The sequence below is a fragment of the Siphateles boraxobius genome, unplaced genomic scaffold (assembly GCF_051911475.1).
Source record: "Siphateles boraxobius isolate OS27281-9 unplaced genomic scaffold, OSU_SipBor_1 52, whole genome shotgun sequence".
Classification (NCBI taxonomy): Eukaryota; Metazoa; Chordata; class Actinopteri; order Cypriniformes; family Leuciscidae; genus Siphateles; species Siphateles boraxobius.
The window spans coordinates 246,176-261,327 of NW_027509164.1; the positions used below are offsets into that span (position 1 = coordinate 246,176).

At 46.7% G+C, this 15,152-nt stretch overlaps 5 non-coding genes and 1 pseudogene across 5 annotated transcripts; all 6 read right to left on the reverse strand.

Moving 5' to 3' along the window:
- Positions 1-4,728: 4,728 nt before the first annotated feature.
- LOC143713812 (U1 spliceosomal RNA) lies at positions 4,729-4,892 on the reverse strand. The gene has a single exon (XR_013195301.1). It is a non-coding gene; the product is annotated as a U1 spliceosomal RNA (small nuclear RNA).
- A 434-nt stretch (positions 4,893-5,326) lies between these two features.
- Positions 5,327-5,517, reverse strand: LOC143713669 (U2 spliceosomal RNA). The gene has a single exon (XR_013195220.1). It is a non-coding gene; the product is annotated as a U2 spliceosomal RNA (small nuclear RNA).
- Positions 5,518-6,637: 1,120 nt separating this feature from the next.
- LOC143713813 (U1 spliceosomal RNA) lies at positions 6,638-6,801 on the reverse strand. The gene has a single exon (XR_013195302.1). It is a non-coding gene; the product is annotated as a U1 spliceosomal RNA (small nuclear RNA).
- A 434-nt stretch (positions 6,802-7,235) lies between these two features.
- LOC143713730 (U2 spliceosomal RNA) lies at positions 7,236-7,411 on the reverse strand (annotated as a pseudogene).
- Positions 7,412-14,007: 6,596 nt separating this feature from the next.
- LOC143713814 (U1 spliceosomal RNA) lies at positions 14,008-14,171 on the reverse strand. The gene has a single exon (XR_013195303.1). It is a non-coding gene; the product is annotated as a U1 spliceosomal RNA (small nuclear RNA).
- Positions 14,172-14,605: 434 nt separating this feature from the next.
- On the reverse strand, positions 14,606-14,796 carry LOC143713670 (U2 spliceosomal RNA). Its single transcript, XR_013195221.1, has one exon. It is a non-coding gene; the product is annotated as a U2 spliceosomal RNA (small nuclear RNA).
- Between the last annotated feature and the right edge of the window lie 356 nt (positions 14,797-15,152).

Genomic DNA, 15,152 nt, shown 5'->3' on the forward strand with positions numbered 1-15,152 from the left:
TCAATACAAGCCACATACAGAAGGGGAGATAAAGGACACCCCTGACGGACACCGCTGTGGATATTTACAGCTTTGGAAAGATGCCCATTTGCAAGAAATTTGCTGCTTAAGCCCTCATACAGCAGTCCCACCCAAGCTATAAACCTCTCTGGAAAGCCCATTTTTTGCAGTACCTGAAGGAGGTACTGGTGCGAGACCCGATCAAAAGCTTTTTCAAAGTCTAAATTTAGGACTACAAGCCTAATGTTTCTGTCTCTCGCAGATGGCGTCTCTGATCAGTACCAGGCTGTCTGTGATCTTCCTGCCGGGCACAGCGCAAGCTTGATCCAGGTGGATTACGTCCTCTAAAACAGTCGACATGCGTGTAGCTAAAATCTTACTAAAAAGTTTACAATCATAATTTAAAAGAGTGATTGGTCGCCAGTTTCTCAAGTCAGTCTTGTCTCCTTTTTTGTACAGTAATGTAACTATCCCTACTCTAAAGCTGTCTGGAAGTCTGTCAAGAGTCTCAAATTCTTTAAAAACTGTAAGTAAGTCATGTGCTAAAATGTCCCAGAAAGTCAGATAAAACTCAAAGGGGAGTCCGTCCATGCCCGGGGACTTCCCCTTCTTAAAACCCTTTAAAGCTTTTTCCAATTCTAAAAGATTAAAATCCTGGGATAAAAGCACATCTGGACTCTTAACTTTTTCATCTAAAAACCCTAAAACTTCCTCTAAGATGCCATTGTGTACCTCTTTAGTGCCGTATAAATTACTGTAAAAACTTTCAATTTCCCCTAAAATCAGGTCAGTTGTATTTACTTCCCCCCCTCTAAAAGTTTTTAAAATATTGATCGACCCTCCCCGAGCTATTGTCTTTTTAAAAAAATACCTGGTACACTTCTCTCCTTCCTCTAACTCCCTTTCTCTACATCTTAAAATGACACCTTTGCTCTTTGTTTCAGACAGATCTGACATTTCTTTCTTTACTTCTTTTATTTCATTTGTAAAATCCAATCCATTGTTTAAAAGGTTAAAATATCTCTGCAGTCTTTTTTGCAACCCCATCATGCGTCTTTTTTCTTTATTCTTTTTTTCTTTTCCAATTTGTTTAAAAAACCGTCCTGTCCTTTGTTTCACCATCTCCCACCACTGTGCACGTGAGTCGTAAAAGTCCTGGAGGGTCTGCCATTGGCTGAACTGCTCCCTATACTCACTAACCACTTCCTCGTCCTCTAATAGGGAACAGTTCAGCTTCCACAGCCCTCCCCCTGCAGTCACACCCGTGGGGAGTGAAAGAGTGCAAGACAGCATCATGTGGTCGGAAAAAAAGAGGGGGGTCAATGTAGCATCGGTCGGCGGGAGGTCCCTGGTAAAAATATAGTCAATTCGAGAGGCTCTGGCACCGTCACCACTGAACCAGGTGAAGCCTTCCTCTCTTTGATGCATTGTTTTAAAACAGTCAACTAACTTAAAATCTTTGACTATATTTTGTAATAAAACCGATGTCTTGTCGACCTTAAAATCCTCTCCTACCCTCCTTCTGTCCTTTTTTGATAATACACAATTAAAATCCCCTGCTACCACTAGGGGAGCCCTGCCTAGCATGTGGGGTTGCAAGTCTTCTAAAAGCTCATACCTGTTATTTTTTTCAGTAAAACCATACATATTTAAAATGTTAAGATCCTTACCTAAAAAAGTCAGATTTGCTAAAATTGCCCGCCCGTCCCTCACCACAGTGCTGCCCTTCACCAAAAGGTTGGGATTTTTTATTAAAATAGCAACACCGTCATTTTTGTTAAAATTGGACCCACTCCAAATGGAAAATCCTGGGGTCCAAATCTCCTCCCACTTCCTGTAATTTGTTAAAAAGGGCAAACCACATTCTTGCAATAAAAACACATCTGACTTAAAAGTTTTTAAAAAGGATAACACACTCTGTGCTCGCAAAGTAGACCTCACACTTCTCACATTGATTGTAGAGATAGTGAGGGCCATGAGCAGTATGGTTAAAAATACAAGCATTAATAGAAGGATAAAACCAAAAGACTGCAGAAAGTTACATTAAAATCATGTTATGTCATGTAGCACTTTTTCCTTTTCCCCAGAAAAACTGGGATCAGGAGGGCAAATGCTCGCCGCCTCAGAGTCCACAGAGAGAACCTCTTGTGGCTCCTTCGGTGACGATGTTCTAAGCTTAACGTGCAAAAAGGAGACTTCATTGGGAGATTCTGCGGGCCACATACGGTCTAGATCTAACGAAGAGGAACTATCTAGCCGATGCGATGCCCGCAGCCTTTTCTCCTCTGTTTGAAGCAGAGGAGATCTCGCAGACCTTTTTTGCACCTGAGCATTGGGGAGTGAACCCTCGGATTCACCCCCACTATCCACCACACTAACCTCCGATACGGTGTAGAGTGAGGAAGCCGTTGCATCCTCCTCCTCCTCCTCCATTTTGTTTTCACTTCTCTCTTGTTGGGGAACGGCTTCCTCACTCTGTTCGCTGTTAAAACTTGACTCCGCCCCTGTGGCCGCCCCACTTCCTTCCTCCTGCCCACTCCCTGAGGCTGGCTGGGAAATAGAATTTCCCGCCAAAACCTCAGGGACCGCCTCCTCCTTCCTTTGCTCTTTTGTTTGTTCCACATGTGGGGCGGCCATTTTGTTGCCTTTCAGTTTGTTGGCAAAACTTTTAGGGCAATCTCTGTAGAGATGGGATGACTCCCCACAGAGGTTGCACCGCCTGCCATTGGTACACTCTTCAAAAGTATGACCAATTTCTCTGCATTTCCCACATATCATTTCCTGGCATGCTTCAGCTAAGTGCCCAAACTTTCCACATTTTCTACATAATTTGGGCATACCCTGGTAGTGAATGTAGCCTCTGTTCTCACCCAACACAATCATAGAAGGCAGATGCTTCAGGCCCTGGTAGCCCCCAGCGTCTTCCCATTGTTTAATGGGAATTCGCCAGGAGCATGTCCAAATACCATCCTCATCTAAAACCTTGACTGGCTGGCTTCGAACTGTGCAAAATCTGCCCAGCCAGACACAAATGTCCTCCCCAGTCACTGTCTCATTAAACATTCTAACAATCACAGTTTTAAGTGTGTTGTCAGAGAGCTTTTCAACAGTAAACATGGACAGCTGGGATTTAGCTACTTCAAATCTGTGCCAGAAATCATTCAGGTGGGAAACCGCTCTAAAACTAACATCAAATCCTTTGTTCAGGGGCAGAGTCACGATGCAATTCAGATCATCAGGTTTAAAATTTAGAGTTTTTTGGATCAGCTTCCTGGAGAAGTCAAGACGTGACATCCCCAGGAGCTTCCCCTCAACTTCTTTGAATAAAAAACGCACGCTGTGGTGCCTCCTCATGCCGGCACGGGCAGCCGACATGGTGGAGACACCAACAGCCTAAAACTTTAAAAAACAATAAATAAATAAATAAATAGATAAAAAGGTCTTACCTTAAAACAGAACCGGAATAAAAGCAGCTGGATCAATGTACCTCTCAAAAGTTTGGGGCTCAAGTCACTGAAGGACCCAAGCCGGAAAAACCTCCAAGAGGCGATCGCTGTCTCTACCCTAGGACCAGACACTTGATCTTAGCCAAAAGGCCGAGAAGCGATGACACAATGACGCAGAGGCGGGGGAGCCGTCAAAGGCCACGCCCACCTGGGCCGTGGCGAGAGGGTCTAAAGGTCGCCAACAAACAAGCTCAGCTCACAGCAATACAAGCTCAGCTTGACTGTTGACACCGAAAATGGATCACAGCAGAGCGCACAACACGACACTTTGGAGTGCAACCTGGGATTTTGGACCAACAAACATTCTGCCCTAAAAGTGAGCGGGCAGACCAAAGCGTACGTCGTAGAGACTTGAAACTCTTGAGGGATGGTAGTACCCGCCCGGTCTACAACATCACCAAGGCTCGGCCCCAAGGTGGCGCTGCAGCGATCAGAAGTACGAAATGCCTCGTAACTCCTGAACCGTCCGTCGCAGACCCAAGTGTCTTACATCACCGGAATCCTTGGCTCGGGCCGAACAAGACGCAGGCCTCGGATTCGATGGTTGCGCTGGGGAGATTTTCGGGTATTTGGGATTTTGTGAAAAAGCTACTTTTGCACAGTAGTCCTAGGTCTTTCGCCCGATCTGACCCAAACCGGTGCAGAAAGATTCCCTGGAGTCTGATTGCCGACAGCGATGGGGAAAAAAGTCGGAATTTCGATTCACGTTGGCGACGGGACGCCAAAACGTTGGGAGTGGGCGAGGCGGGCTTTACTTAAATGGCCATAACTCTCCAACGGAATGAGACAATTACACCCAAGTCGGTACACCTGTGCACGGGCTCAGCCTGTGCTCAGGTGAAAAGGGATGTGGCGACTGGCCACTTGGTGGCGCTGTAAACAGTAAAAACAACAACATGAATACGGCCATAGGCGACTGTATGTCAGGTGATTTTTCACACATGCACAAGGTATTCATACCACATGATAGAACTCCTCATTCGGAACAACTTTGCTTCTAGGACCACTACTGCCAATAAAAGCGCTGGTTGAATAATGGAGATTATTTGAAGAATGATGAAAAAAATAAACTAAAAAACAGCCCTACTTTTGCAGACTGGTCCTAGGTTGAGAGTTTTACATCTCTCGATCAACCACTGCAGTTCAATTCTCTGGACTTCCTAGGTCGTTAACTACCAGAAGAAGAGGAACTCGAACAATCTGCTCTTTTAACCAGTGTGTCCAGGGGAGAGCGCGAACGCAGTCCCCCACTACCATAAATTATGCAGTCGAGATTCCCACATTTGGGGAATTCGCAGGGGTCAGCACAACCGGAGTGCAATGGCCGAGCCTCGCCCTGGGTGAACCACCTTCCTGATCATGGTGTCTCCCCTGCCAGGTAAGTATGAATTCCCAGGCCTCCCGTCAGAGGAACCGTGTCCCTCTCCGCAATCCTCACCAACGGTCGGACAATCAAACACACACCTGATTCAACTCATCAGCTCATTCGTAAAAACTCCAAGAGATAAGAGAGAGACATCAAAAACCTGCAGAGTCGGGCTCTTTTGCTGTTGTTGTTGTGGATGATGTTGTTTTCATGCTCCGGATCCATGAGCCAAAAATCAATTTCATACGCGGTCACCGGATAGTGGACGAATCAGATGTTAAACGAGATAAGAACAGAGTTGTTGTTTTTTTTTCCCTCTCACACCACCATTACCTGTATAGCATATGATCACCTACAACACCTTTAAAGCACCCATACACAGCAATATACGTTACTTCCATTAACACCTGCTGCCACACAAGACTAAAACATCTCTTTCATTGAACACAGTTTTTGGGGGTGCACCGTTCCCAGAAGTACTGCAATACCGGGTCGATGCGTGGAGTGGACGGAGCAAGCCCCTCTTCCATCTCCCAGTTCCAAAAATCAATTTAATATATGGTGCCCGGGTAGGGCACGTATCAGATATTAAACTGATAAGAACAGATACTACACTTGATCTTAGCCAAAAGGCCGAGAAGCGATGACACAATGACGCAGAGGCGGGGGAGCCGTCAAAGGCCACGCCCACCTGGGCCGTGGCGAGAGGGTCTAAAGGTCGCCAACAAACAAGCTCAGCTCACAGCAATACAAGCTCAGCTTGACTGTTGACACCGAAAATGGATCACAGCAGAGCGCACAACACGACACTTTGGAGTGCAACCTGGGATTTTGGACCAACAAACATTCTGCCCTAAAAGTGAGCGGGCAGACCAAAGCGTACGTCGTAGAGACTTGAAACTCTTGAGGGATGGTAGTACCCGCCCGGTCTACAACATCACCAAGGCTCGGCCCCAAGGTGGCGCTGCAGCGATCAGAAGTACGAAATGCCTCGTAACTCCTGAACCGTCCGTCGCAGACCCAAGTGTCTTACATCACCGGAATCCTTGGCTCGGGCCGAACAAGACGCAGGCCTCGGATTCGATGGTTGCGCTGGGGAGATTTTCGGGTATTTGGGATTTTGTGAAAAAGCTACTTTTGCACACTAGTCCTAGGTCTTTCGCCCGATCTGACCCAAACCGGTGCAGAAAGATTCCCTGGAGTCTGATTGCCGACAGCGATGGGGAAAAAAGTCGGAATTTCGATTCACGTTGGCGACGGGACGCCAAAACGTTGGGAGTGGGCGAGGCGGGCTTTACTTAAATGGCCATAACTCTCCAACGGAATGAGACAATTACACCCAAGTCGGTACACCTGTGCACGGGCTCAGCCTGTGCTCAGGTGAAAAGGGATGTGGCGACTGGCCACTTGGTGGCGCTGTAAACAGTAAAAACAACAACATGAATACGGCCATAGGCGACTGTATGTCAGGTGATTTTTCACACATGCACAAGGTATTCATACCACATGATAGAACTCCTCATTCGGAACAACTTTGCTTCTAGGACCACTACTGCCAATAAAAGCGCTGGTTGAATAATGGAGATTATTTGAAGAATGATGAAAAAAATAAACTAAAAAACAGCCCTACTTTTGCAGACTGGTCCTAGGTTGAGAGTTTTACATCTCTCGATCAACCACTGCAGTTCAATTCTCTGGACTTCCTAGGTCGTTAACTACCAGAAGAAGAGGAACTCGAACAATCTGCTCTTTTAACCAGTGTGTCCAGGGGAGAGCGCGAACGCAGTCCCCCACTACCATAAATTATGCAGTCGAGATTCCCACATTTGGGGAATTCGCAGGGGTCAGCACAACCGGAGTGCAATGGCCGAGCCTCGCCCTGGGTGAACCACCTTCCTGATCATGGTGTCTCCCCTGCCAGGTAAGTATGAATTCCCAGGCTTCCCGTCAGAGGCACCGTGTCCCTCTCCGCAATCCTCACCAACGGTCGGACAATCAAACACACACCTGATTCAACTCATCAGCTCATTCGTAAAAACTCCAAGAGATAAGAGAGAGACATCAAAAACCTGCAGAGTCGGGCTCTTTTGCTGTTGTTGTTGTGGATGATGTTGTTTTCATGCTCCGGATCCATGAGCCAAAAATCAATTTCATACGCGGTCACCGGATAGTGGACGAATCAGATGTTAAACGAGATAAGAACAGAGTTATTGTTTTTTTTTCCCTCTCACACCACCATTACCTGTATAGCATATGATCACCTACAACACCTTTAAAGCACCCATACACAGCAATATACGTTACTTCCATTAACACCTGCTGCCACACAAGACTAAAACATCTCTTTCATTGAACACAGTTTTTGGGGGTGCACCGTTCCCAGAAGTACTGCAATACCGGGTCGATGCGTGGAGTGGACGGAGCAAGCCCCTCTTCCATCTCCCAGTTCCAAAAATCAATTTAATATATGGTGCCCGGGTAGGGCACGTATCAGATATTAAACTGATAAGAACAGATTTTTCTTTCGAAAAAAGTTTATTGTCACATTGTTTCATTCCATTCTTTCAATATCCATTTTTTCCTTATAAAATCACATTTTTGCACATATCTTAAAACAACAAAAAGGACATAAGTTACAGTTAAAAATCAGTTATGTTGATGTGTTGTGTAAAAGTCCATGTATGTTGTGTGTTGTTTTAAAGTAAAGGTAAAATGGATTAAAATAAAATAGGAATGCAAATATAAAACAATAAAACAATAAAATATGCCAAATAAAACATCTCTTGTACAGGATCGAGGGTGAGTCCCTATCAAGATTGTCCATTCACTCCAGGTCTCCAGAACAGGCCCCAGACTCCCCGCTTCTGGTGCCCAGCGGAGATCCCCTCTCCTCCGGCCCGCTGGCCCGCTGTTCCCGTAGCCGGTGTGGTGAGGGTGCATCTACGGGCGGCCAGGGTCGGTGGCGGCCGGGACCTTCTACGTGTGACCCCGGCCCCCCCATCCGAATAACGACGTGCGGCCCACCCTGCAGCGTTGATCTTATTTTCTGCTCGCACGCGTGGAGGGGGACCGTCACGCGTTTCCCCACCAGCAGATTTCTGGTGACCCAGATGGCATCCTTGATCACGTTTAGGGTGAGCCAGAGCGAGGAAAATTTTGGTTGTGTCAGCTCCTTCAAGCCCTGACCCACCCCCAGGATGGCGAGCTTGTAGTCCACCTGGGCCCCACCCGCTGGCAGGCACGGGAAAAACAGGGGGCCGGTCTTGGCCCACAGGTCCCGCGCTTCGCCGCACTCCCAGAGCAGATGTCGAACGGTCTCCGGGGAACCACATCCGGACCGTGGGCAGGTGGAGTTTTTGGCCATGCCTCTGGAGTGCATAACCGCCCTGACCGGGAGGATCTCATGAGCCACCATCCACGACAAGTCTTTAAGCCTGTTCTGGAGAGCTGGGTGGGCTGCGTTCCTCCAAACATCTTTGGCCTCACCTAGTGTGAGGCCTGGAACCGGGCTCACCGATTCTCGATCCTGCACAAGAGAGATAAGAGACTTATGGTTAGTTAAAATGGTGGCATCATTTGTCTCTAAAAGATATTTCTTTAAAAATTTCTTAATAAAACTATGCTCTTTTGACAAATTAAAAGACACAGGACTTTTAAGATCAATGGGTAAAATTTTCAAAGTTCTTAGGTATGACCCCATCCAGAATCGGGTCATGGCTGCTGTCTTGTGTTCTCTGGATGGGGTCAGTGCGTACTGGATGTGGAGGGCGGCAAAGCGGCTGCCTAAAAACAGGTGGGGGTCTGGGAGGCCTTTCCCGCCATTCTCTTTTTTCTTTTTGACGACCTCCCTCTTTAGTCGTTCCCACTTGGACCCCCACAGGAAATAAAATACCGCCCTCTCCAGGTTGGCCAGGAATCGTCTTGGGGGACTAAAAACAGAACAGACAAGTAAAATCAGTGGTAAAATCACAGCTTTAAAAATTAAAATCTTGCCTTCAAACGTCAATTGTCTCAGTCCCCAAAAGCCCAGTCTTTGCCTGACTTTCCCTAACATGTCAGTCCAGTTTCCTTGTCCTCCACCCTCTCTGTCAAATTTTACACCTAAAATTTTCAAATCATTGTCTTTAAAATCCAAATCTAGTCCAACTGTGTCCACGTTCCCCCACGGCCCGAAGAGCTGGGCCTCGGACTTACTCCTATTGAGCTTGGCGCCCGAGGCCCAACCGTACCAGTCAGTCAAGTCCATTGCTCTTCGTACTGATAAAAGGTCAGTCGCTAAAAGGGTCACGTCATCCATATATAAAACACAGGTCGCCGTCAGTCCACCAGTCCCTGGGATGTCTAGTCCTTTAATCCATTTATCCCTTCTCAAGATTTGTGCCAGTGGCTCAATACAAGCCACATACAGAAGGGGAGATAAAGGACACCCCTGACGGACGCCGCTGTAGAGTTTTACAGCTTTGGATAAATGCCCGTTAACCAAAATTCTGCTAGACAGATCGTTGTACAGCAGTCCCACCCAGGCTATAAACCTCCCAGGAAACCCCATTTTTTCCAGTACCTGGAACAGGTACTGGTGCGAGACGCGATCAAAGGCTTTTTCGAAATCTAAATTTAGGACTACTAGCCGAATGTTTCTGTCTCTCGCAAAACAGATGGCGTCTCTGATCAGTACCAGGCTGTCCGTGATCTTCCTGCCGGGCACAGCGCATGCTTGATCCAGGTGGATTACGTCCTCTAAAACAGTCGACATACGTGTAGCTAAAATCTTACTAAAAAGTTTACAATCATAATTTAAAAGAGTGATTGGTCGCCAGTTTCTCAGGTCAGTCTTGTCCCCTTTTTTGTATAGTAATGTAACTATCCCTACTCTAAAGCTGTCTGGAAGTCTGTCAAGAGTCTCAAGTTCTTTAAAAACTGTCAATAAGTCGTGTGCTAAAATGTCCCAGAAAGTCAGATAAAACTCAAAGGGGAGTCCATCCAAGCCTGGGGACTTCCCCTTTTTAAAACCTTTTAGCGCTTTGTGCATTTCTAAAAGAGTAAAATCTTGGGATAAAAGCACATCTGGACTCTTTACCTTTTTGTCTAAAAACCCTAAAACTTCCTCTAAGATGCCATTGTGTACCTCTTTAGTGCTGTATAAATTATTGTAAAAACTTTCAATTTCCCCTAAAATCAGATCTGTTGTATTTACCTCCCCACCTGTAAAAGTTTTTAAAGTATTAATTGACCCTCCCCGTGTTATTGTCTTTTTAAAAAAATATCTAGTACACTTTTCCCCTTCTTCTATTTCTCTCTCCTTACATCTTAAAATGACACCTTTAGTCTTTGTTTCGGACAAATCTGACATTTCTTTCTTTACTTCTTTAATTTCTTCTGTAAAATCCAATCCACTGTTTAAAAGGTTAAAATATCTCTGCAGTCTTTTTTGCAGCCCCATCATGCGTCTTTTTTCTTTATTCTTTTTTTCTTTTCCAATTTGTTTAAAAAACCGTCCTGTCCTTTGTTTCACCATCTCCCACCACTGTGCACGTGAGTCGAAAAAGTCTTGGAGGGTCTGCCATTGGCTGAACTGCTCCCTATATTCACTAATCGCTTCCTCATCCTCTAATAGGGAGCAGTTCAGCTTCCACAGCCCTCCCCCTACGGTCACACCCGTGGGTAGTGAAAGGGTGCAGGAGAGCATCATGTGATCAGAAAAGAAGAGGGGGCTCAATGTAGCATCGGTCGGCGGGCAGTCCCTTGTAAAAACATAGTCAATTCGAGAGGCTCTGGCGCCATCACCACTGAACCAGGTGAAGCCCTCCTCTCTTTGATGCATTGTTTTAAAGCAGTCAACTAACTTAAAATCTTTGACTATATTTTGTAATAAAACCGATGTCTTGTCGACCTTAAAATCCTCTCCTACCCTCTTTCTATCCTGTCTTGATAAAACACAATTAAAATCCCCTGCTACCACTAGGGGAGCCCTCCCGAGCATGTGGGGCTGCAGGTCTTCTAAAAGCTCATACCTGTTGTTTTTACCTGTAAAACCATACACATTTAAAATGTTAAAATCCTTACCTAAAAAAGTCAGATTAGCTAAAATTGCCCGCCCATCCCTCACCACAGTGCTGCCCTTCACCAAAACATGGGGATTTTTTACTAAAATAGCAACACCGTCATTTTTGTTAAAATTGGACCCACTCCAGATGGAAAGTCCTGGGGTCCAAATCTCCTCCCACTTCCTGTAATTTGTTAAAAAAGGCAGACCACATTCTTGCAATAAAAACACATCTGACTTAAAAGATTTTAAAAAGGATAACACACTCTGTGCTCGTATATTGCTCTTCACACTTCTCACATTGATTGTGGAGATAGTGAGAGCCATGAGCAGTATGGTTAAAAGGGTGTGAGACATTTAAAAGCAACCAAGGGACTACAGAGGTATAATTAAAATCATGTTATTTCTTGTTGCACTTGCCTTCCCTTTTCCCCAGATGAGCTGGGATCAGGGGGGCAAGTGCTTGACGCCTCAGGGCTCGCAGAGAAGGCCTCTTGCGAATCCTTTGGCGATGATGTTCTTAGCTTGAAATGCAGAAAAGAGACTTCATTAGGAGATTCTGCGGGCCACATACGGTCTAGATCTTCCATGGGGGAACTATCTAGCCGATGCGCTACCCGCAGCTTTTTCTCCTCTGTTTGAACCAGAGGAGATCTCGCAGTTCTTTTCTGCACTTGAGCATTGGGGAGCGAAACATCTGTTTCACTCCCACTCGTGGACACACTAACCTCAGACACGGTTACTAGGGAGGAAGCCATTTCCTCCTCTTCATCCTCCATACTGTCTTCTTTTTCAATTTCATTTTGAGGATTGGCTTCCTCCCCCTCACCAACTGCCAGAATTGACTCCGCCCCTGTGGCCGCCCCACTTCCTCCTTCCTGTCCAATCCCTGAGGCTGGCTGGGGGTTTGAATTTCCCGCCGAAACCTCGGGGCACGCCTCCTCAATTGTTTGTTCTTTGGGTGGGGCGGCCATTTTGTTGCTTTTTAACTTGTTGGCAAAACTTTTAGGGCAGTCTCTGTAGAGATGGGATGATTCTCCACAGAGGTTGCACTTTCTGCCATTTTGGCACTCTTCAAAAATGTGCCCAATTTCTCTGCACTTCCTACACACTACTTCTTGGCATGCCTCGGCGAGATGTCCAAGTTTGCCACACTTGCGGCATAGCTTGGGCATCCCTTGGTAATGGATGTAGCCTCTATTCTCTCCCAACACAATCATAGAAGGTATTTGACTCAGGCCATGGTAGCTGTTGGGATCTGCCCATTGTTTAATGGGCACTCTCCACGCACAGCTCCAGATACCGTCTTCATCTAAAACCTTGACTGGTTGTCCACGAATAGAGCAATATCTTGCCAACCATACAGAAATATCTTCTCCACTAACTGTTTCATTAAACATCCTGACAATCACAACTTTCAGTGAATTATCAGTCAGTTTTTCCACAGTGAACATGGAGAAATTGGCTTTACACATTTCAAATCGAGTCCAAAAAGTACTTAGCAAGGAAGCAGAAGCAAAACTTACATCAAAGCCATGATTCAGGGGCAGAGTCAACAGGCAGTTTATGTCCACAACCTTAAAACCGAGTAACTGTTGGATGCACTTCCTAGAAAAGTCCAGCCTGGACATGACCCGGAGAGTGCCATCCTCTTTTGGTTTAAATTTAAAACGCACGCTGTGGTGCCTCCTCATGCCGGCACGAGCAGCCGACATGTTGGAGGCACCACTAGCCTGCTGCGGCTAAAACCCAACAATAAATATACAATAAATAAATTAAAACCTGCTTACCTTAAAACCAGAAGATTCCTCGTAGAACGAGTCGTCAATTAAAAGCCGCTTGTCAATGTACCTCCTGAAGGGTGTGTGTCCCGTGTGACAAGCAACACACGAGACCAAGTCCAACAAGAGGCGATCGCTGTCTCTACCTTAGGACCAGACACTTGATCTTAGCCAAAAGGCCGAGAAGCGATGACACAATGACGCAGAGGCGGGGGAGCCGTCAAAGGCCACGCCCACCTGGGCCGTGGCGAGAGGGTCTAAAGGTCGCCAACAAACAAGCTCAGCTCACAGCAATACAAGCTCAGCTTGACTGTTGACACCGAAAATGGATCACAGCAGAGCGCACAACACGACACTTTGGAGTGCAACCTGGGATTTTGGACCAACAAACATTCTGCCCTAAAAGTGAGCGGGCAGACCAAAGCGTACGTCGTAGAGACTTGAAACTCTTGAGGGATGGTAGTACCCGCCCGGTCTACAACATCACCAAGGCTCGGCCCCAAGGTGGCGCTGCAGCGATCAGAAGTACGAAATGCCTCGTAACTCCTGAACCGTCCGTCGCAGACCCAAGTGTCTTACATCACCGGAATCCTTGGCTCGGGCCGAACAAGACGCAGGCCTCGGATTCGATGGTTGCGCTGGCGAGATTTTCGGGTATTTGGGATTTTGTGAAAAAGCTACTTTTGCACACTAGTCCTAGGTCTTTCGCCCGATCTGACCCAAACCGGTGCAGAAAGATTCCCTGGAGTCTGATTGCCGACAGCGATGGGGAAAAAAGTCGGAATTTCGATTCACGTTGGCGACGGGACGCCAAAACGTTGGGAGTGGGCGAGGCGGGCTTTACTTAAATGGCCATAACTCTCCAACGGAATGAGACAATTACACCCAAGTCGGTACACCTGTGCACGGGCTCAGCCTGTGCTCAGGTGAAAAGGGATGTGGCGACTGGCCACTTGGTGGCGCTGTAAACAGTAAAAACAACAACATGAATACGGCCATAGGCGACTGTATGTCAGGTGATTTTTCACACATGCACAAGGTATTCATACCACATGATAGAACTCCTCATTCGGAACAACTTTGCTTCTAGGACCACTACTGCCAATAAAAGCGCTGGTTGAATAATGGAGATTATTTGAAGAATGATGAAAAAAATAAACTAAAAAACAGCCCTACTTTTGCAGACTGGTCCTAGGTTGAGAGTTTTACATCTCTCGATCAACCACTGCAGTTCAATTCTCTGGACTTCCTAGGTCGTTAACTACCAGAAGAAGAGGAACTCGAACAATCTGCTCTTTTAACCAGTGTGTCCAGGGGAGAGCGCGAACGCAGTCCCCCACTACCATAAATTATGCAGTCGAGATTCCCACATTTGGGGAATTCGCAGGGGTCAGCACAACCGGAGTGCAATGGCCGAGCCTCGCCCTGGGTGAACCACCTTCCTGATCATGGTGTCTCCCCTGCCAGGTAAGTATGAATTCCCAGGCCTCCCGTCAGAGGAACCGTGTCCCTCTCCGCAATCCTCACCAACGGTCGGACAATCAAACACACACCTGATTCAACTCATCAGCTCATTCGTAAAAACTCCAAGAGATAAGAGAGAGACATCAAAAACCTGCAGAGTCGGGCTCTTTTGCTGTTGTTGTTGTGGATGATGTTGTTTTCATGCTCCGGATCCATGAGCCAAAAATCAATTTCATACGCGGTCACCGGATAGTGGACGAATCAGATGTTAAACGAGATAAGAACAGAGTTGTTGTTTTTTTTTCCCTCTCACACCACCATTACCTGTATAGCATATGATCACCTACAACACCTTTAAAGCACCCATACACAGCAATATACGTTACTTCCATTAACACCTGCTGCCACACAAGACTAAAACATCTCTTTCATTGAACACAGTTTTTGGGGGTGCACCGTTCCCAGAAGTACTGCAATACCGGGTCGATGCGTGGAGTGGACGGAGCAAGCCCCTCTTCCATCTCCCAGTTCCAAAAATCAATTTAATATATGGTGCCCGGGTAGGGCACGTATCAGATATTAAACTGATAAGAACAGATACTACACTTGATCTTAGCCAAAAGGCCGAGAAGCGATGACACAATGACGCAGAGGCGGGGGAGCCGTCAAAGGCCACGCCCACCTGGGCCGTGGCGAGAGGGTCTAAAGGTCGCCAACAAACAAGCTCAGCTCACAGCAATACAAGCTCAGCTTGACTGTTGACACCGAAAATGGATCACAGCAGAGCGCACAACACGACACTTTGGAGTGCAACCTGGGATTTTGGACCAACAAACATTCTGCCCTAAAAGTGAGCGGGCAGACCAAAGCGTACGTCGTAGAGACTTGAAACTCTTGAGGGATGGTAGTACCCGCCCGGTCTACAACATCACCAAGGCTCGGCCCCAAGGTGGCGCTGCAGCGATCAGAAGTACGAAATGCCTCGTAACTCC